We start from the raw sequence: 24193 nt of genomic DNA, 5'->3' as shown, positions 1-24193 counted from the left end.
CATGCAACCAAGGACACGAATTTGAATTTTCAACCAATTTATATGCATTAGAGCATGTGCATGTAGTTCAAATTTGAATTGTGCTCATAAATGCATTGAAAACGCAATTAATGCATAACAACGTCCTAATGAACCCCAAAAAGTCCCAAAAATTGACACAACACTCCTATTGTTCTATGTTGACACTAGAGAAATTTTGAAAGCAATAAGAGGCAATAGATATCGTTTTGTCCCCAAAGGTGGGATGTTCCCTACTGAAACCATCAGGCTTGTTGCGAGAACCTTTGGATTGTGAGAAGCATATCCCCAAACCTACCCCAAATGTGACAAAAAAATTACCATGACATGTTGATGCCGCTCCATGATAGCATGCCAAGTTTCATGAATTTCGGACGAGTTTTGGATTTACTAGATTATAAAAACCAGGAATCTCAATGTTTGCGGTGGAGTGACGGTGGCAGGGCGTTTGACATTCATTCCCATTTCTTGGATAGGACCTAAGCATGCAACCAAGGACACAAATTTGAATTTTCAACCAATTTATATGCATTAGAGCATGTGCATGTCGTTCAAATTTGAATTATGCACATAAATGCATTGAAAACTCAATTAATGCATAAAAAATGTCCAAACAAACCCCGAAAAATACCAAAAATTGACACAACACTCATGTTGTTCTATGTTGACACAAGAAATTTTTTGAAAGCAATAAGAGGCAGCGGATATCGTTTCGTCCCCAAAGGTGGGACATTTTGTCGGATTTAGGGATCTGGCAACACTTGAGAGGTTTGAACTCTAGGGTGCGCGCAGAGATCTCAACCTGCCTAGCCTGCCTGCTCGCGATCCTCCCTAGGCTAGCGCATCAAGCTCGAGAGACACAAAGACACAGATATTTATACTGGTTCGGGCCACTATTGTGGTGTAATACCCTAATCCAGTGTGGTGTGGTGGATTTCCTCGAGGGGCTATGGATGAACTAGTACAAAGGATGAACAAGCCTCAGGAGGTGAGGTGTTCTTGAGCTGGTGTGGTGTTCTACTTGTTCTAGTTTCGGTTTGCTCGTCCCCGTCCAAGGTGGTGGCTAAGGTCTATATATAGTGTCCTTGGTCCTCTTCCCAAATATGAGTGAGGAGGGATTCCACAACGGCGGGATTTGAAAGGGGACAAGTAGTACAGTCTATCGTGACAAAAGTTGTCTCCGCCTGCGAAAAGCCTCTGTTCGTGACACTGCGGTGGCCTCGGTGATGACCTCCGTCTCGCTGTCCTGGCGGTCTTGATCTTGTTGCACCAGAATGGAAACCTTTGGCTGATTCCTTGGGACCCTGCGCCTATGGCTTTCCTTTCTTGCACCGAAGAGGAAACCTGCACTCTGCACCCGCCTGGCACCCGCCTAGCCTTGGTCGTCATGGCTCACGTTAGCTGAGCCTCACGAGGTAGCTTCATAGAACTCTCATCCCCTCAGGAGCCCTCCCGAGGAGGACACTCCCTTCGGAGGTCTTGGCGTCATCCGCCTCGCAAGGGTCTTGCGGTGTCGGTGTTGAAGCTGGGTCGTACCAGTACGTCGATGGAGCCACATGGTGGGCCGCAGGCAGGTAGGACTGGATACCCCCAAGTCCAAGACGCCGACAGTAGCCCCCGGGCCCAAGGCGCGCTCGGACTTGGCTTCTAGGAGAAGCTAAAGGGCAAGTGCGGAGCGCCGCGGTCCCTAACCGCCTGCGGCCTTGATATTGTGTGGCAATCGATTGGACATGGGTGACTCCGCTTCCCCATGCTGCCTCGGCAACTGCTCGACTTGACTGGTCGACGCGGCATGCAGAAGGTCATGATGGCGCAAGGTCGTGGAGGCTGGCGGTTGGCCTCCCTTGGCTATAAATGTGAGGGAGGGGCAGAGCCCCCCGTCCATCTTTCCTTCGTCTTGTTCCCGCCTGCTTCTTTCCTGTCCGTCTTGCTCGCATGGCGTCGCCGAAGAGGTTCTCAGCGGCCGAGAAAGGGAAAGCCTCTAAGGAGGGGCCAGCCACTCCTCCTCCCAAGAGGGTCGTGGTCGTCCCCACAAGCACCCTGCAGTCCCTCCGGCAGCGTCCAGGGGGCGCGGGCGTGCACCCCCCAAAGGCAGCGTTGCGCCAGGCACCCGCGATGGCACCTCTTCCCGCAGCGGGGGCTACCGGCTCCGGAGTAGCCCCCATGATGAAGGGAGGCATGCCGTGATCGTGCGCCTTCCTCGGCCGCGCTTTTCTTCGCTGGAGGTGCTCCCCGAGATTGTGGTGTGAACGGAGAGCCCGGCTGGCACCTCGCTCCGGCTCCCTCGCTTCTGCACCAGCGAGCTTCCTTCTTTGAGGCTTGGTGGCCTCTGGCTGGAAACTGATGGGTGCTGCAGCAGAGCCTCGTGGGTCAGCATCGAGGTTTCCGCCTCTGGCAGCATGGTGCTGGCCCGTGGCTGGCAGACTTTCACCCACGCGCAGGGCTTGGGTGGAAGGTGCACTCTCCACTTCAAATACAATGGCCTGGCAACTCTCTACGTGAGGGTGTTCAGGGGAGACGGCCGCCGCATGGGGTGCTACCCGGAGGACAGCAGCGACGATGATGGTGGCGACGGTGAACATGGCCTTGACGACGCGTGCTCCTCCTCCCATGGCAGCAGTTCTTCCTTGGGCGAGAGCTCGAGTAGCAGTGGCTACGACCAGCCTCCGCGCCATCGTGCTCGTGTCGAGGAAGCCGGTGGCTCATCCCGTCGTAGCGCTCCAGTGAAGCCGGAGAGGAGCCTGGCTTGAAGCTGGGGGCCGACGAACTTGGACTCAAGGCCGGTGGCCCCAGATCTCCTGTGGGAGAACTGGTGGAGCACCGGGCTACCTTGAGGCGCTGCTTGAGGATGCGGCGCTGGTGCCAAGCTTGCATGCCTTCGGGCCTTCTTTGTTTAGCTTTTCCTTTCTCCTGCAAATCAAAAAAAAGAAGAATGTACCCTGCGAGGGTGTGTAATGAACTGTTGCTGTTATGCCTTTTTATGTTATGATTGCCATCCTTGATGCTGTGTTGCGGTGTTTGTAATTTGAGCGGGTTAAGGTAGGAAGGCTTAGATTGATACGTGCAGTCATCCTCCGCCTTATGAGAACCTATCCTTAGGTACTTGACAGGCCCCCCAGGGCGTACACCCTGTGCCCTCAAGAGATACACCTTGTTCCCTCAGGAGCCGCGACAGGCCAGAGATGTCCCTTGTAGGAAGAAAAAATTTGTCGAGCGACTTTCTCCCCCTTACGCGGGCGCCCTGCCATAGGTTAAGGACCTGATGCACCGCGTCGCGCTGCCCGAGGGGCACGGACATGCGGGGTGTTGGTGCCAGCGGACTCGATCGAGGGCTCCTCGCGAGGATGAAGCCGAAATAACGGGGTTCGGCGCGGTGTGTGCGCGAAGGTAGGCCCTGTTGGAAATATGCCCATGGTCATGGTTTCTTGACTATGGTTTCTTAACTATGGACATTGGATGCCATTGATAACGGGATCACATTATTAGGAGAATGATGTGATGGACAAGACCCAATCCTAAGCATAGCACAAGATCGTGTAGTTCGTTTGCTAAAGCTTTTCTAATGTTAAGTATCATTTCCTTAGACCATGAGATCGTGCAACTCCCAGATACCGTAGGAATGCTTTGGGTGTACCAAACATCACAACGTAACTAGGTGGCTATAAAGGTGCACTACAGGTATCTCCGACAGTGTTTGTTGGGTTGGCACGAATCGAGACTGGGATTTGTCACTCCGTATGACGGAGAGGTATCTCTGGGCCCACTCAGTAATGCATCATCATAATGAGCTCACTGTGGATAACTAGTTGGTCATGGGATCATGCATTACGAAACAAGTAAAGTGACTTGCCGGTAACGAGATTGAACGAGGTATTGGGATACCGACGATCGAATCTTGGGCAAGTAACGTACTGATTGACAAAGGGAATTGTATATGGGATTGCTTGAATCCTCGACATCATGGTTCATCCGATGAGATCATCGTGGAACATGTGGGATCCAACATGGGTATCCAGATCCCGCTGTTGGTAAGTGGCCAGAGAAGCTGTCTCGGTCATGTCTACATGATTCCCGAACCCGTAGGGTCTACACACTTAAGGTTCGATGACGCTAGGGTTATAAGGAAGATTTGTATGTGATTACCGAATGTTGTTCGGAGTCCCGAATGAGATCCCGGACATCACGAGGAGTTTCGGAATGGTTCGGAGGTTAAGATTTATATATGGGAAGTCATCGTACGGTCACCGGAAATGTTCGGGGGTATACCGGTATTGTACTAGGACCACCGGAGGGGTTCCGGGGGTCCATCAGGAGAGTCCACCTGCCCCGGAGGGCCTTATGGGCTGTAGGTGGAAGTGAACCAGCCCCTAGTGGGCTGGGCGCCATCCCCCCCTACGGCGCATGCGCCTAGGGTTGGGGGGGGAACCCTATAGGGGGAGCCCCCTTGCTTGGGGGCAAGCCCCCTCCCCCTTGGCCGCCGCCCCCCTCTAGATCTCATCTAGAGGGGCCGGCCCCCTTCCCCCTTCTTCCTATAAATAGAGGGGTGGAGGGAGGGGTGCATCACCACATCCAAGGTGCATCCCCTCCCCACCCCAACACCTCTCCTCCTCCGCGTGAGCTTGGCGAAGCCCTACCAGAGAACTACCACTCCATCACCACCACACCATCGTGCTGCAGTTGGAGCCTTCTTCCTCAACCTCTCCCTCCTCCTTGCTGGATCAAGGCATGGGAGACATCAACGGGCTGCACGTGTGTTGAACATGGTGGCACCGTTGTTCGGTGCTTATATCGGATTCAGCCGCGATCTAAATCGCTACGTGTACGACTCCTCCAACCGCGTTTTTGCAATGCTTCCATCTCGCGATCTTCAAGGGTATGAAGATGCACTCCCCTCTCTCTCGTTGCTAGTTACTCCATAGATTGATCTTGGTGATGCATAGAATTTTTTTAATTTCTGCAACGATCCCCAACAGTGGCATCATGAGCTAGGTCTATGCGTAGTTTCTATGCACGAGTAGAACACAAGTTTGTTGTGGGCGTCGATTTTGTCAATTTACTTGCCACTACTAGTCTTATCTTGTTTCGGCGCTATCGGGGGATGAAGCGGCCCGGACCGACCTTACACGTACGCTTACGTGAGACAGGTTCCACCGACCGACATGCACTAGTTGCATAAGGTGGCTAGCAGGTGTCTGTCTCTCCCACTTTAGTCGGATCAGATTCGATGAAAAGGGCCCTTATGAAGGGTAAATAGCAATTGGCACATCACGTTGTGGTTTTGGCATAGGAAAGAAAAGTTCTTGCTAGAAACCTATAGCAGCCACGTAAAAACTTGCAACAACCATTAGAGGACGTCTAACTTGTTTTTGCAGCATGTGCCGTGTGATGTGATATGGCCAAAATGATTCGATGAATGATATATATGTGATGTATGAGATTGATCATGTTCTTGTAATAGGAATCATGACTTGCATGTCGATGAGTATGACAACCGGCAGGAGCCATAGGAGTTGTCTTAATTTATTGTATGACCTGCGTGTCAATGAATAACGCCATGTAATTACTTTACTTTATTGATAAACCGTTAGCCATAGTAGTAGAAGTAATAGTTGGTGAGACAACTTCATGAAGACACGATGATGGAAATCATGATGATGGATATCATGTTGTCATGCCGGTGACGATGATGATCATGGCGCCCCGAAGATGGAGATCAAAAGGAGCAAAATGACATTGGCCATATCATGTCACTATTTGATTGCATGGGATGTTTATCATGTTTTACATCTTATTTGCTTAGAACGACGGTAGCATAAATCAGATGATCCCTCATAAAATTTCAAGAAAGTGTTCCCCCTAACTGTGCACCATTGCGAAGGTTCATTGTTTCGAAGCACCACGTGATGATCGGGTGTGATAGATTCTAACGTTCGAATAGAATGGGTGAAAGCCAGATTTACACAAGCAAAACACTTAGGTTGACTTGACGATCCTAGCATGTACAGACATGGCCTTGGAATACAAGAAACCGAAAGGTCGAACATGAGTCGTATAGAAGATACGATCAACATGAAGATGTTCACCGATGATGACTAGTCCATCTCACGTGATGATCGGACACGGCCTTGTTGACTCGGATCATGTATCACTTAGATGACTAGAGGGATGTCTATCTGAGTGGGAGTTCATTAAATAATTTGATTAGATGAACTTAATTATCATGAACTTAGTCTAAAATCTTTATAGTATGTCTTGTAGATCAAATGGCCCATGCTAATGTTGCCCTCAACTTCAATGCGTTCCTAGAGGAAACCAAGCTGAAAGACGATGGTAGCAGCTATACGGATTGGGTCCGGAACTTGAGGATCATCCTCATAGCTGCCAAGAAAGCGTATGTCCTTGAAGCACCGCTAGGTGATGCACCTGTCCCAGCAAACCAAGACGTTATGAACGCCTGGCAGTTGCATGTTGATTATTACTCCCTGGTTCAGTGCGGCATGCTTTACAGCTTAGAACCGGGGGTCCAAAAGCGTTTCGAGCAGCACGGAGCATATGAGATGTTCAAAGAGCTAAAAATGGTTTTCCAAGCTCATGCCCGGCTCAAGAGACAAGTTCTACAGTTGTAAGATGGAGGAGAATAGTTCCGTCAGCGAACACATACTCCAAATGTTTGGGTTGCACAACCGCTTGTCTCAGCTGGGTGTTAATCTCCCAGATGACGCGGTCATTGACAGAATCCTTCAGTCGCTTCCACCTAGCTACAAGAGCTTTGTGATGAACTTCAATATGCAGGGGATGGAGAAAACCATTCCTGAGGTATATTCGATGCTGAAATTAGCGGAGGTGGAAATCAAAAAAGAACATTAAGTGTTGATGGTGAATAAGACCACCAAGTTCAAGAAAGGCAAGGGTAAAAACGGCTTCAAGAAAGACGGCAAGGGAGTTGCCGCGCCCGGTAAGCAAGCTGCCGGGAAGAACCAACGAATGGACGCAAGCCTGAGAATGAGTGTTTTTATTGCAAGGGAAATAGTCACTGGAAGCGGAATTGCCCCAAGTACTTAGCGGACAAGAAGGCCGGCAACACCAAATGTATATGTGATAGACATGTTATTGATGTGTACCTTACCTGTACTCATAGTAGCTCCTGGGTATTTGATACCGGTGTGGTTGCTCATATTTTTAACTCAAAACAGGAGTTGTGGAATAAGCGGAGACTGGCGAAAGACGAGGTGATGATGCGCGTCGGGAATGGTTCCAAGGTCGATGTGATCGCCGTTGGCACACTACCTCTACATTTACCTACGGGATTAGTTTTAAACCTCAATAATTGTTATTTAGTGCCAGCTTTGAGCATGAAACATTGTATTTGGATCTCGTTTAATATGAGATGGCTACTCATTTAAATCCGAGAATAATGGTTGTTCTATTTATATGAGAGATATGTTTTATGGTCATGCCCCGCTGGTCAATGGTTTATTCTTAATGAATCTTGAACGTGATGTTACACATATTCATAGTGTGAATACCAAAAGATGTACCACATAATTGTGGCACTGCCGCCTTGGTCACATTGGTGTCAAACGCATGAAGAAGCTCCATGAAGATGAACTTTTGGAGTCTCTTGATTATGAATCATTTGACACGTGTGAACCATGCCTCATGGGAAAAATGACCAAGACCCCGTTCTCCGGAACAATGGAGCGAGCAACCAACTTATTGGAAATCATACATACTGATGTGTGCGGTCCAATGAGCATTGAGGCTCGGGGTGGCTATCGTTATGTTCTCACCCTCACTGATGACTTAAATATATATGGGTATGTCTACTTAATGAAACACAAGTCTGAGACCTTTGAAAAGTTCAAGGAATTTCAGAGTAAGGTTCAAAATCAACGTGATAGGAAAATAAAGTTCTTACGATCAGATCGTAGAGGGGAATATTTGAGTCACGAATTTGACACACACTTAAGGAAATGTGGAATCGTTTCACAACTCACGCCACCTGGAACACCTCAGCATAATGGTGTGTCGGGACATTGTAATCGCACTCTATTGGATATGGTGCGATCTATGATGTCTCTTACCGATCTACCGCTACCATTTTGGGGTTATGCTTTAGAGACTGCCGCATTCACTTTAAATAGGGCTCCGTCGAAATCCATTGAGACGACACTGTATGAATTATGGTTTGGGAAGAAACCAAAGCTGTCGTTTCTAAAAGTTTGGGTATGCGATGCTTATGTCAAGAAACTTCAACCTGAAAAGCTTGAACCCAAGTCGGAAAAATGCGTCTTCATAGGATACCCTAAAAGAACCATTGGGTATACCTTCTACCTCAGATCCGAAGGCAAGATCTTTGTTGCTAAGAACGGGTCCTTTCTGGAGAAAGAGTTTCTCTCGAAAGAAGTAAGTGGGAGGAAAGTAGAACTTGATGAAGTACTGCCTCTTTAAGAGGAAAGTAGCGTAGCTCAGGAAGATATTTCTGTGGTGCCTGCACCGACTAGAGAGGAAATTAATGACGATGAACAAGGTACTTCACATCAAGTTCTACTAAACTTCGTAGGTCCACGAGGACACGTTCCACACCAGAATGGTATGGCAACCCTGTCCTGGAAATCATGTTGTTAGACAATGGTGAACCTTCGAACTATGAAGAAGCCATGGCGGGCCCAGATTCCAACAAATGGCTTGAATCCATGCAATCCGAGATAGGATCCATGTATGAAAACAAACTATGGACTTTAACAGACTTGCCCGATGATCGGCGAGCGACAGAAAATAAATGGATCTTTAAGAAGAAGACGAACGCGGATGGTAATGTTACCATATACAAGGCTCGGCTTGTCGCTAAGGGTTATCGACAAGTTCAAGGGTATGACTACGATGAGACCTTCTCACCCGTAGCAAAGTTGAAGTCCGTCTGAATCATGTTAGCAATTGCAGCATTCTATGATTATGAGATGTGGCAAATGGACGTCAAAATGGCATTCCTTAACGTCTTCCTTAAGGAAGAATTGTATATGATGCAGCCGAAAGGTTTTGTCGATCCTAAGAATGCTAACAAAGTATGCAAGCTCCAGCGCTCCATCTATGGGCTGGTGCAAGCATCTCGGAGTTGGAACATTCATTTTGATGAAATGATCAAAGCGTTTGGGTTAATGCAGACTTATGGGGAAGTTTGTGTTTACAAGAAAGTGAGTGGGAGCTCTGTAGCATTTCTCATATTATATGTGGATGACATACTGTTGATGGGAAACGATATAGAACTCTTGGAAAGCATAAAGGCCTACTTGAATAAGTGTTTTTCAATGAAGGACCTTGGAGAAGCTGCTTACATATTAGGCATCAAGATCTATAGAGATAGATCGAGACGCCTCATAGGTCTTTCACAAAGCACATACCTTGATAAGATATTGAAGAAGTTCAATATGGATCAGTCCAAGAGAGGGCTCTTGCCTGTAATGCAAGGTGTGAAATTGAGCTCGGCTCAAAGCCCGACCACGGCAGAAGATAGAGAAAAGATGAGTGTCATCCCCTATGCCTCAGACAGAGGGTCTATTATGTATGCCATGCTGTGTACGAGACCTGATGTAAACCTTGCCGTAAGTTTGGTAGGAATGTACCAAAGTAATCCCGACATGGAACACTAGACAGTGGTTAAGAATATCCTGAAGTACCTGAAAAGGACTAAGGATATGTTTCTCGTTTATGGAGGTGACGAAGAGCTCGTCGTAAAGGGTTACATCGATGCTAGCTTTGACACAAATCTGGATGACTCCAAGTCACAAACCGGATACGTGTATATTTTGAATGGTGGGGCAGTAAGATGGTGCAGTTGCAAGCAAAGCATCATGGCAGGATCTACATGTGAAGTAGAGTACATGGCAGCCTCGGAGGCAGCACATGAAGCCATCTGGATGAAGGAGTTCATTACCGACCTAGGAGTTATTCCCAATGCGTCGGGCCCGATGACTCTCTTCTATGACAACACTGGAGCTATTGCCCTTGCCAAGGAGCCCAGGTTTCACAAGAAGACCAGACACATCAAGCGTCGCTTCAACTCCATTCGTGAAAATGTTCAAGATGGAGACATAGATATTTGTAAAGTGTATACGGATCTGAATGTCGCAGATCCATTGACTAAATCTCTTCCACGAACAAAACATGATCAACACTAGAATGCTATGGGTGTTCGATTCATCACAATGTAACTAGATAATTGACTCTAGTGCAAGTGGGAGACTGTTGGAAATATGCCCTAGAGGCAACAATAAAATGGTTATTATTATATTTCCTTGTTCATGATAATTGTTTATCATTCATGCTATAATTGTATTGACCGGAAAACATAATACATGTGTGAATACATAGACCACAACATGTCCCTAGTGAGCCTCGAGTTGACTAGCTCGTTGATCAACAGATGTTCATGGTTTCTTGACTATGGACATTGGATGTCATTGATAATGGGATCACATCATTAGGAGAATGATGTGATGGACAAGACCCAATCCTAAGCATAGCACAAGATCGTGTAGTTCGTTTGCTAAAGCTTTTCTAATGTCAAGTATCATTTCCTTACACCATGAGATCGTGCGACTCCCGGATACTGTAGGAATGCTTTGTGTGTACCAAACATCACAACGTAACTGGGTGGCTATAAAGGTGCACTACAGGTATCTCCGAAAGTGTTTGTTGGGTTGGCATGAATTGATACTGGGATTTGTCATTCCGTATGATGGAGAGGTATCTTTGGGTCCACTCGGTAATGCATCATCATAATGAGCTCAATGTGACTAAGTAGTTGGTCACGGGATCATGCATTAGGAAACGAGTAAAGTGACTTGCCGGTAACGAGATTGAACGAGGTATTGGGATACGGACGATCGAATCTCGGGCAAGTAACGTACCGATTGACAAAGGGAATTGTATACGGTATTGCTTGAATCCTCGACATCGTGCTTCATTCTTTGAGATCATCGTGGAACATGTGGGATCCAACCTGGGTATCCAGATTCCGCTGTTGGTAAGTGGCCAGAGAAGCTGTCTCGGTCATGTCTACATGATTCCCGAACCCGTAGGGTCTACACACTTAAGGTTCGATGATGCTAGGGTTATAAGGAAGAGTTGTATGTGATTATCGAATGTTGTTAGGAGTCCCGGATGAGATCCTAGACGTCACGAGGAGTTCCATAATGGTCCAGAGGTGAGGATTTATATATGGGAAGTCATCATACGGTCACCGAAAATGTTCGGGGGTATACTGGTATTGTACTGGGACCACCGGAGGGGTTCCGGGGGTCCATCAGGAGGGTCCACCTGCCCCAGAGGGCCTTATGGGTTGTAGGTGGAAGTGAACCAGCCCCTAGTGGGCTGGGCGCCATCCCCCTAGGGCCTAGGCGCCTAGGGTTGGGGGGAACCCAAAAGGGGGCGTGTTACGTCATGAGCCTTCCTTGGTTTTCCTCGAAGAGGAGGGGGTGATGCAGCAAAGTGTAGCGTAAGTATTTCCCTCAGTTTTGAGAACCAAGGTATCAATCCAGTAGGAGGCTCCTCAAAAGTCCCACGCACCTACACAAACAAACTGAGAACTCACAACCAACACAATAAAGGGGTTGTCAATCCCTTCACGGCCACTTGCGAAAGTGAGATCTAATAAATATTTTTGGTATTTTATGATATAGATGCAAAAAGTAGAGATGCAAATAAAGTAGATTGAAAGCAAATATGATAAGAGATAGACCCGGGGGTCGTAGGTTTCACTAGAGGCTTCTCTCAAGATAGCGTGAATAATACGGTGGGTGAACAAATTACTGTCGAGCAATTGATAGAAAAGCGCATAGTTATGAGATTATCTAGGCATGATCATGTATATAGGCATCACGTCCATAACAAGTAGACCGACTCCTGCCTGCATCTACTACTACTACTCCACACATCGACCGACTCCTACCTGCATCTAGAGTATTAAGTTCATAAGAACAGAGTAACGCATTAAGCAAGATGACATGATGTAGAGGGATAAACACATGCAATATGATATAAACACCATTTTGTTATCCTGGATGGCAACAATACAATACGCGTCTTGCAACCCTTTCTGTCACTGGGTAAGAACACCGCAAGATTGAACCCAAAGCTAAGCACTTCTCCCATGGCAAGAAAGACCAATCTAGTAGGCCAAACCAAACTAATATTTCAAAGAGACTTGCAAAGATAACTCAATCATACATAAAAGAATTCAGAGAAGATTCAAATATTATTCATAGATAAACTTGATCATAAACCCACAATTCATCGGATCTCGACAAACACACCGCAAAAAGAGTTTACATCGAATAGATCTCCACGAGAGAGGGGGAGAACATTGTATTGAGATCCAAAAAGAGAGAAGAAGCCATCTAGCTAATAACTATGGACCCGCAGGTCTGTGGTAAACTACTCACAACTCATCGGAGCGGCAAGGATGTTGATGTAGAGGCCCTCCGTGGTTGTTTCCCCATCCGGCAGAGTGCCAGCGTGTCAGAGCCCCGATCCTAAGTCACATCGATCTAGCATGTAACACGTCATATCACTTTGCGGCCTCACGCACGGTATTCCCACGGGTGCCACCTTACCTGGCCCGGGACCGTTTGCGCCTTTTGGCTCACGTATATGATAGTGCCGCTAGCATCCATATGACAAAGAACCAGGGCTGACATGGCTAGTCGTGAACCCAAAGTGGCACTAACTTACAGGGACAGGCATACATGACCCAACAACGAACGTGTCGGTCATCAGCGTGTGAATCCAGGCTGTAGCACTGGGCTAGCAGGACTCCGGTGAACCGGGCTGTAGCGGGCTAACAGGACTCCGGAATTCATCGCGTGACATTTCCCCGAGGGGACAGACATAGGAACGAAGAAGGACACATGCCGGCCAGCCTAAGTGTTCCGGAGCAGTAGCAAGCTACCATGGCTCGGTGGAAACACTAGGAGACATTTCCCGGTAAGAGAGGCTACTAAAGATAAACAACTAGATAGTCAGATCCCACACATACCAAGCATTTCAATAACATACACACAATATGCTCGATATGTGCAAATACAACATGGCATCACAACATGACTCTACAACTCAAGTATTTTATTCAATAGGCTCCGAGGAGCGAGATATTACAAACATGGGTCTCATGACCCAACATTCAGAGCATACAAGGCAAAGCACAAGCGGAAGCTATCATGTCTGAGTACAGACATCTATAAATGAAAAAGGCTGAGAAGCCTGACTATCTACCAAATCCTGCCGAGGCACAAAATCGTAGCTGAGGTAACAAGCTAAACGTCGAAGTCCACGCAGAACTACTAGCGAGACCGAAGTCTCTCTGCAAAAACATAAAATAGGCAAACGTGAGTACAAATGTACCCAGCAAGACTTACATCAGAACTAACTACATATGCATCATTATCAACAAAGGGGGTGGTGGGGTTTAACTGCAGCAAGCCAGCTTCGACTCGGTGGCTATCCTAAACTACGACTGCAAGCAACTCTTTTGAGGAGGCGCACATGAGTCCACATATTCACCAACCAATACACCACTATGGAACCGCTCCCGTCTCACTACGAGAACGCCATCCATAGCACTCACGCTTATCTTGCGTATTTTAGAGTATCCACTTTCACTTGTCTATGAACTGATATAGGCAACCCAGAAGTCCTTTTCCGCGGACACGGCTATTCGAATAGATGATGTTAACCCTGCAGGGGTGTACTTCTTCATACATGTTTCCACCACTTAGCGTCTGCACACGACATGTGCTCGGCAGACTTCAAGCGAAAGCTGACGTGCGTGTAGACCACGACCTACCTAAACACTCAAGTCTCTAGTCCAGGTTTATCGCCTATTCGGGTTCCATCCGCGAGGTGATCCGGCCGGAGTTTCGCTCACAGCCCCAAATGATGTGTGCAGGGTTCCCGAGACACCAAACGGGCGCCCGGTACGCCGTGCCACGTGCCTACCGTATCACAGCCCACCCCTCCGGTCAGCGCTGTGCACGGCCTACAGCATACTACAAACACCAGAAACTACTTGCAACTCCTGGACAGAGGACTTGGGTGAATAAGAAGTCGAGCGGGGTCATATTTCAGGGCCCAATGTATGGTAGTAGCTGAATCATGGATCACAAACACAGAACTCAGTTCCTAAGGACGGCTTCAATGAAACAACCCACCATGTACTCCTACATGGCCTCTCACCACTACCTTTACCAAATCATGTTCACCACTTAGCTCACACATAGTAGGACATGTTCACACACCTCTGATTCATCCCCGATGAATCAGACCTGACTCAATTCTAAGCAATAGCAGGCATGACAAACAAACATGAATGAGTAGGCACAACATGTCTCAAACAACTCCTACTCATACTAGTGGGTTTCATCTATTTACTGTGGCAATGACAGGTCATGCAGAGGATAAAGGGGTTCAGCTACCGCAGCAAGTAACAGTTGAATCGTTGTTGTCCTAATGCAGTAAAAGAGAGCAGGAGAGAGAGAGTAGGATTGTATCAGAATGAACAAGGGGGTTTTGCTTGCCTGGCACTTCTGAAGATAATATAGCTCTTCATCGGTGTCATCGATCACATCCCCGGTACAACGTCTATCGAGGGGGAACAACACCGGAAAACACAGAAGAAACACGATCAATGCAATGCACAATATGATGCATGCTATGACATGGCAATATGAATGTGTTTTGGGCTAATGCACCTAGCTATGATTTAAATGAAGTTGGTTTGAATACATGATTCAAACTCCAACTCCATATATGATTATTTAAATGCCCTTTATTTGTTTTGTCCAAAACAGAGGAAAAACATTGTTCAAACATGCACGAAAATTGTACAGATGGATTCCTTGAATTTTTCTGATAATTTTTCATATATAATTTATTTAATTTGGAGTTACGGTTGAATTTCTATGATTTTTAGAAGTTTAGGACATTTTCTGAAAATAATAAATCATTTAACATTTATTTAAATTCCAGAAAACATTTACTGCGTCAGCAGTGCGTCACCGTGACATCAGCAGTCGGCTGACCAGGTCAAACCTGACCAGTGGGGTCCACTGGTCAGTGACCCAGTGATGTTTAGTGTCACAGACAGGTGGGCCTGGTCAACGGCCATGTCAGCATGGTCAAAACTGACGCGTGGGCCCAGTACGATTAGATTAAACCTAACTAATTCCGTTAGTTGCTTAGTTAAACTAGTGGGGCACGTCTGTCAGTGGCTCAGGGCTGGTTAGTTAGCTGGTCATTAGCGGCTAATGACAGCGCCACGTCAGCTCACCGGAGGCTAACCGGCGACGACCACGGCCGACGGCGGAGGTGCACCGTACGCTCTCTACGAAGCACCATTCGACACGCGGTTTTCTCCTACGGGTTCCTGGGAGAGAGGCGCATCCAGAGAGACAAGCGGCAGCAGCTGGGGTGGCCGGAGCTGACGGCGGCGAGCTCTTTTGCGGCCGCCGGAGTTCGGTTGCGCGCGGGATCGCGTTTCAGTGTGTAGAAGAGCGGCGCAAGGGGCTAGAAGGGCGCTACGCATCGCGATGAGTAGGTTGCACACTCCAGGGTAACCATTTGGTCACCGGAGCATCGTCGACGGCGAGCTCAGGTGGCGGTGCATCTCGGTCATCAAGGGGGCGACGGCTACGGCAATCAAACGAAGAGGGGAAGAGGGGGAAACGGTGGCGGAGCTCACATGGGTCGCGTAGAGATGGTCAGCGAGCTCGGGGAAGCGACGATGGTGGCGAATCGACGGTGAAGATCCTCCGCGGTCGGCGATGGAAATGGCGATGCCGGCGACGTTGTGGCGCATCCGTAGTTCCATGGCTTGGTGGAGAGGATGAGGAAGACGTCTCGGAGCTCTTGGACAGGTCAGGGGAGCAAGGGGGTGGCTGTGGCCGTGGTAACGGCGTCGGCGGCGACGAGCTCCGCTCGGTGGGGAAGAGAGAGGGATCCAGGGGGAAAGTGAGGGTGAGGGAGCGAGCGAGGAGAGTGAGAGAGGGAGCCAGGGGCTGCGTGGCGGTGCTAGAAGGGCCGTGGCGTCGCGGTGGAAGCAGGAGGTGGCCGGGGAAGCAGGAGGTGGCCGAGGCAGCGTCGGCGCCCGTCGGCCACGCGCGCTACCTACTGGCGCGGGGAAGACGACAGGGGGGAACGCCTGGTGGGCTGGGCCGCACCGGTGGGCTGCCAGCACAGGAGCTGGGCCGGTTGCTGGCACCAGGTAAGTGCTCTCTGCTCTGTTTTATTGTTCTGTTTTCTTTTATTAATATCTTTTGCCATTGTTTTGAATTTAAAATAATTCAAACAATGCCAAAAACTCCTCTGAATATTTTATTTTGCTAGATGGACTTTTCCAAAAGCTCATAAAATATTTCAGGGGTATTTGAAATTATATTCTAATTATATGAATATAATTCAAATTCAAATAGCCAATGATTTAAATTCAAAATCCCAAGATTAAGTCCTTAAAAATGTTCAATATTTTGGTTGGGACCAGAACCCTTGCCAAAAATTATAAAACATTTAAGAAGAGCATTTTGGAACAATGAATGATATTTTAGGGTTTTTGCCCTTCTTTTATTTAAGTTTTTGAGGCTTCCAAATTTCCTCAGTTCAAGTTTCAAAAATTTAAACATGATGCAAACACTAGGCAGCACCAGAAGCTAGGGATGTGACACAGCGAAGGCTCCAAGATGGGATCTCGCGGATACAGAAGGTTACGGCAGTGTAAATTGTGTTCCGTGGTGCTCCTGGATGTTTTCAGGGTACGTAGGTATATATAGGAGGAAGAAGTACATCGGTGGCCGCCCGAGGGGCCCACAAGATAGGGGGCGCGCCCTACAGGGGGGGGGGGCTCCTATCTCGTGGGTCCCTCGGAGGCTTCTTGACATGCACTCCCAGCTCTCCGGATCAGATTTGTTCCAAAAATAACGCTCCCGAAGGTTTCATTCCGTTTCGACTCCGTTTGATATTCCTCTTCTTCGAAATACTGAAATAGGCAAAAAAACAGCAATATGGGCTGGGCCTCCGATTAGTAGGTTAGTCCCAAAAATGATATAAATGTGTAAAATAAATCCCGTAAACATCCAAAAGGGGTAATATAATAGCATGGAACAATCAAAAATTATAGATACGTTGGAGACGTATCAAGCATCCCCAAGCTCGAGCAGGTAAATGATAAAAAGAGAATTTTTGATGTGGAATGCTACCTAGCATAATTCATAATAATTTTCTTCATTGTGGCATGAATGTTCAGATCCAGATGAATACAAAATAAAAGTTCATATTGACATAAGAAATAGTAATACCTCAAGCATACTAATCAAAGTAATCATGTCTTCTCAAAATAACATGTCTAAAGAAAGTTATCCCTACAAAATCATATAGTCTGGCTATGCTCTATCTTCATCACACAAAGTATTTAATCATGCACAACCCCGATGACAAGCCAAGCAATTGTTTCATACTTTAATAATCTCAAACTTTTTCAACTTTCATGCAATACATGAGCGTGAGCCATGGACATAGCACTATATGTGGAATAGAATGGTGATTGTGGAGAAGACAAAAAGGAGAAGATAGTCTCACATCAACTAGGCGTACAACGGGCTATGGAGATGCCCATTAATAGATATCAATTTGAGTAAGTAGGGATTGCCATGCAACGGATGCACTAGAGCTATAAATATATGAAAGCTCAATAAAAGAAACTAAGTGGGGTGCATCCAACTTGCTCGCTCACGAAGACCTAGGGCACTTTGAGGAAGCCGATCATTGGAATATACAAGCCAAGTTCTATAACGAAAAACTCCCACTAGTATATGAAAGTGACAACATATGAGACTCTCTAATATGAAGACATGGTGCTATTTTTGAAGCACAAGTGTGGAAAAAGAGATAGTAGCATTGTCCCTTCTCTCTTTTTCTCTCATTTTATTATTATTTTTCTTTTTTTTCTTTGGCCTTTCTTTTTTTCTTTGGCCATTATCTTTTTTTCCTTTTTTTCTTTTTGTAAAGTCTGAAGTCTCATCCCGACTTGTGGGGGAATCATAGTCTTCATCATCCTTTCCTCACTAGGACAATGCCCTAATAATGAAGATCATCACACTTTTATGGATTTACAACTCAAAGCTAGAACAAGATATGGCTATATATGAATGCCTCCGGCGGTGTATCGGGATATGCAATGAATCAAGAGCGACATGTATGAAAATTATGAAGGTGGCCTTGCCACAAATACTATGTCAACTACATGATCATGCAAGAAGCAATATGACAAAAGTAATGCGTGTCATATGAACGGAATGGTGGAAAGTTGCATGGCAATATATCTCGGAATGGCTATGGAAATCCCATAATAGGTAGGTATGGTGGCTGTTTTGAGGAAGGTAAATGGTAGGTGTATGGTACCGGCGAAAGTTGCGCGGTACAAGAGAGGCTAGCAATGGTGGAAGGGTGAAAGAGTGCGTATAATCCATGGACTCAACATTAATCAAAAGAACTCATATACTTGTTGCAAAAATTTAGAAGTCATCAAAAACCAAAGTACTATGCGCATGCTCCTAGGGGGATAGATTGGTAGGAAAAGACCATCGCTTGTCCCCGACCGCCAGTCATAAGGAAGACAATCAATAAATAAAATTGTGCTCCAACTTCATCACAAAGCGGTTCACCATACGTGCATGCTACCAGAATCACAAACTTCAACACAAGCATTCTTTAAATTCATAATCACCCAACAAGCATGACTTTAATATCACTACCCCCATATCTCAAGACAATTATCAAGCATCAAATTGATCATAGCATCCAATTCACTTTCTATGATAGTTTTTATTATACCCAACTTGGATGCTCATCATTCTAGGACCAACTTTATGATCATAGAAAATACCATGCTGTTATAAAAGACTCTCAAAATAATATAAGTGAAGCATGAGAGACTAGAAATTTCTTCAAAATTAATACACCACCGTGCTCTAAAAGATATAAGTGAAGCACTAGAGCAAAAACTATCAAGCTCAAAAGATATAAGTGAAGCACATAGAGTATTCTAGCAAATTCTAATCAAATAGGCTTCTCCCAAAAGGTGTGTACAGCAAGGATGATTGTGGTACACTAAAAATCAAATACTAATATAATACACGACGCTCCAAGCAAAACACATATCATGTAGCAAATAAAAATATAGCTCCAAGTAAAGTTACCAATGAACGAAGACGAAAGAGGGGATGCCTTCCCGAGGCATCCCCAAGCTTAGGCTTTTGTCTATCATTGAATATATTGGGGTGCCATGGGAATCCCCAAGCTTAGGCTCTTGCCACTCCTTATTCCATAGTCCATAAAAGCTTTACCCAAAACTTCAAAACTTCACAACACAAAACTCAACAGGAAATCTTATAAGCTCCGTTAGTGAAAGAAAACAAAACCACCACATAAGGTACTGTAATGAACTCATTCTTTATTTATATTGGTGTTAAAACTACTTTATTCCAACTTCTTTATGGTTTATAAACTAACTTACTAGCCATAGATGCATTGAAATAAGCAAATAACACACGAAAAACAGAATCTGTCAAAAACAGAACAGTCTGTAGCAATCTGTAACTAACGCAAACTTCTGGAAATCTAAAAATCCTACGAAAATAGGAAGTCCTGGAAAATTTGTCTATTAAACAGCAGCAAAACGAATCAACGCAAAACCACGTTCCTGTGATTTAACAAAATTATATTTATGCGTGCAAAGTTTCTGTTTTTCAGCAGAATCAAATCAACTATCATCGTAGGTTATCCTATAGGTTCTACTTCGCACAAACACTAATTCAAAGATAAAAACACATCTAAATAGAAGGTAGATGCATTATTTATTGAATAGCAGCAAGGAAAAATATTGGGTTGACTCCCAACAAGCGCTTTTCTTTAAAGCCTCTAGTTAGGCATAAAAACAAAGATAGATCTAACGAGTGCCATCTTTGGCACTCGGAGAGGATGATCTCCTCTCTATGGCATTAATTCTTCTATTTAAGGTAAGCACATGGCCATTAATGGAAGAGGTAAGATTAAGCACGTTACGGAAGTTTGCCTCTACACTAGACTTCGTCTCTTTAATAATTTCATTTTGATAAAAGCACAAGAGAGTAGTAGATTCAACCTTATCATTCATAGGGTGCTCAAATATGGTTTTCATTTTTTCATAAGCATCTATAGCATCCTTTTCAAGAAAACTTCCCTCAAAAATAGAATCTAAAACTTGTTTAAAAGAAGCGGGCAAGCCAATATAAAAACTCTTTATGTAATCTTCAATTGGATATTGAGGCACATAGCTAGCACGAATCCTTAATAACCTATCCCAAGCATCTTTTAAAGGCTCATCAAGTAAATAGCAAAAAATTCCAGAGTCATCCTCATCAAAATTATTTAAACTCTCATTGGTGACCCCGGTGGGTCTTTCCATAGCATCATTATTCATGAGCTTAGAGAGGATAGATGGATTGTCCAAGGCACTAGAGTTCGGGAGAAAACCCTTAGTTCCTTTTGATTCGGCCATGGCAACGGGAAGGCAAACGAAAAGGAGAGAGGGGTTTGGGAAAGAGAGGGCGAATAAAACAACAAGGGTGAAGTGGGGGGAGGAAAACGAGAGGAAAATGGAACATAATGTAAATGCGAGGGAGATGAGTTTGTGATGGGCACTTGGTATGTCTTGACTTGAGCGAAGACCTCCCCGGCAACGGCGCCAGAAATCCTTCTTGCTACGTCTTGAGCTTGCATTGGTTTTCCACGAAGAGGAGAGGGTGATGCAGTAAAGTGTAGCGTAAGTATTTCGCTCAGTTTTGAGAACCAAGGTATCAATCCAGTAGGAGGCTCCTCAAAAGTCCCACGCACCTACACAAACAAACTGAGAACTCGCAACCAACGCAATCCCTTCATGGCCACTTGCAAAAGTGAGATCTAATAAAGATAGTATGATAAGATCAATATTTTTGGTATTTTATGATATATATGCAAAAAGTAAAGATGCAAATAAAGTAGACTGAAAGCAAATATGATAAGAGATTGACCCGGGGGTCGTAGGCTTCACTAGAGGCTTCTCTCAAGATAGCATGAATAATATGGTGGGTGAACAAATTACTGTCGAGCAATTGATAGAAAAGCGCATGGTTATGAGATTATCTAGGCATGATCATGTATATAGGCATCACGTCCATAACAAGTAGACCGACTCCTGCCTGCATCTACTACTATTACTCTACACATCGACCGACTCCTGCCTGCATCTAGAGTATTAAGTTCATAAGAACACAGTAACGCATTAAGAAAGATGACATGATGTAGAGGGATAAGCACATGCAATATGATATAAACCCCATCTTGTTATCCTCGATGGCAACAATACAATACGTGTCTTGCAACCCTTTCTGTCACAAGGTAAGAACACCGCAAGATTGAACCCAAAGCTAAGCACTTCTCCCTTGGCAAGAAAGACCAATCTAGTAGGCCAAACCAAACTGATAATTCGAAGAGACTTGTAAAGATAACTCAATCATACATAAAAGATTTCAAAGAAGATTCAAATATTATTCATAGATAAACTTGATCATAAACCCACAATTCATTGAATCTCGACAAACACACCACAAAAAGAGTTTACATCGAATAGATCTCCATAAGAGAGGGAGAGAACATTGTATTGAGATCCAAAAAGAGAGAAGAAGCCATCTAGCTAATAACTATGGACCTGTAGGTCTATGGTAAACTACTCACAACTCATCGAAGGGGCAAGGATGGTAATGTAGAGGCCCTCTATGGTTGCTTCGGCCTCCGGCAGAGTGTCGGTGAAGGCTCCAAGATGGGATCTCACGAATACAGAAGGTTACGGCGGTGGAAATTGTGTTTCGTGGTGCTCCTGGATGTTTTTTGGGGTACGTAGGTATATATAGGAGGAAGAAGTACGTTGGTGGCCGCCCGAGGGGCCCACGAGACAGAGGGGCACGCCCTACAGGGGGCGCGCCCTCCTATCTTGTGGGGCCCTCGGAGGCTTCTTGACTTGCACTCCAAGCTCTCTGGATCAGATTTGTTCCAAACATAACGCTCCTGAAGGTTTCATTCCGTTTGGACTCCATTTGATATTCCTTTTCTTCGAAATATAGAAATAGGCAAAAAAACAGCAATATGGGCTGGGCCTCCGTTTAGTAGGTTAGTCCCAAAAATGATATAAATGTGTAAAATAAAGCCCATAAACATCCAAAAGGGGTAATATAATAGCATGGAACAATCAAAAATTATAGATACGTTGGAGACGTATTATGGCGCCCTCCTTGCTTGGGGGGCAAGCCCCCTCCCCCTTGCCCCCCCCTCCAAGGCGCAACCCCTCCCCTCCCCAACACCTCTCCTCCTCCGCGTGAGCTTGGCGAAGCCCTGTCGGAGAACTGCCACTCCATCACCACCACGCCGTCGTGCTGCTATTGGAGCCTTCTTCCTCAACCTCTCCCTCCTCCTTGCTGGATCAAGGCGCGAGAGACGTCACCGGGCTGCACGTGTGTTGAACGCGGAGGCACCGTTGTTCGGTGCTTAGATCGGATTCGGCCGCGATCTGAATCGCTACGTGTACGACTCCTCCAACTGCGTTCTTGCAATGCTTCCGTATTGCGATCTTCAAGGGTATGAAGATGCACTCCCCTCTCTCTCGTTGCTAGTTACTCCATAGATTGATCTTGGTGATGCGTAGAATTTTTTTAATTTCTGCAACGATCCTTAACAGGCCCTGGGCGCACACACCTACCTAGCCCCACGCGCGAGGAGAACAAGGAGAGGTGGCGGGTGACTGCCACCTCTCTCACGTCCTTAGAACAAAGTAGCTTATGAGAAAAGAAAACTTGAGGAACCAGCGTGCGAGAATACCAAATCCATTGAAAAGTACTAAGAAAACCACAAGCAACTTCAAAAAGCAAATGAACAGCCGCGTACGGCACCTAATCTAGTCTTCTCACCAGCGCGGAGCTAAGTCTTGCCACTAGGACGTGGGAGGGAGCCCCCATGAGGCCCTAGGGCGACTCTTAGGAGACTCCGGGGCGTGTACATCCCCACTCATTATTATGTGAGAGTCTCACGAGCGGAGACCTTCACAGGCCGGAGCCTTGCTTCACAGGAAGGAGCCTTTCTTCAGGGGTAGAACTTCCAGATGTGCTGGATGTTCCAGGCGTTCTAGATGGGGAGCCCGTCCAGTGCCTACAGGCGCACGGCGCCAGGCCTGGAGACACGGGCAATCCTAAACGCGCCCTCCCACATGGGAGAGAGCTTGTGCGGCCCTCCCTGGTGAGCACCCTCCTCAAGACCAGGTCGCCCACCTCTAACATCCAGGAACGGACGCTGCGACAGTGGTACCGCCGCAGCGCCTGCTGGTACCTCGCTACTCGGAGAGAGGCTCGACGGCGGCGTTCCTCCCCCAGCACGAGATCCATCCTCCACGTGGCGTCCTGCTGCGTTTCGTTGACCTCGTGAGGGAGAACCGCTTCTACTCCGTAGACTAGGAAGAACAACGTTGCTCCTGTTGGCTTGGTCGCGGTAGTGCGGATGGACCGCAACACAGACTGCAACTCGTCGAGCCAGCCCCTGCCGCAGGCCTCGAGCTTCTTCTTGAAGGTGTGGGTCTTGAGGCCCCTCAGGACTTCCGCATTGGCCCTCTCAGCCCATCCATTGCTCCGTGGGTGCACTACTGAGGCGTAGCAGATCTGCTTTCCAAGGTTAGCATAGTATATTTTGAAAAGGTTGCTGGTGAACTACGAGCCATTGTCAGTGATGATGAGATTGGGGACCCCAAATCGGCTTACGATTCCCTTGATGAACTTGACGGCTAATCCAGCTAGAATGGTGCGTACGGCCTCTACCTCTGCCCACTTGGTGAACATGTCGATGGCAACATAGAGGTATGAGTAGCCCCCTGACGCTCGAGGGAATGGTCCCAAGATGTCCAGCCCCCAGACCGCAAATGGCCACGTGAGCAGTATCGTTTGGAGGCCCTGTGCGGGCTTATGGATCTGCTTGGCGTGAAACTGGCATGCTTCACAAGAGTGCACCAGCTCTGTAGCGTCGTTGAGCATGGTGGGCCAGTAGAAGCCGCTGCAGAACGCCTTGCTCACTA

Source organism: Triticum dicoccoides, chromosome 2B (genome assembly GCF_002162155.2).
Source record: "Triticum dicoccoides isolate Atlit2015 ecotype Zavitan chromosome 2B, WEW_v2.0, whole genome shotgun sequence".
NCBI lineage: Eukaryota > Viridiplantae > Streptophyta > Magnoliopsida > Poales > Poaceae > Triticum > Triticum dicoccoides.
This window is presented reverse-complemented; position numbering follows the sequence as displayed.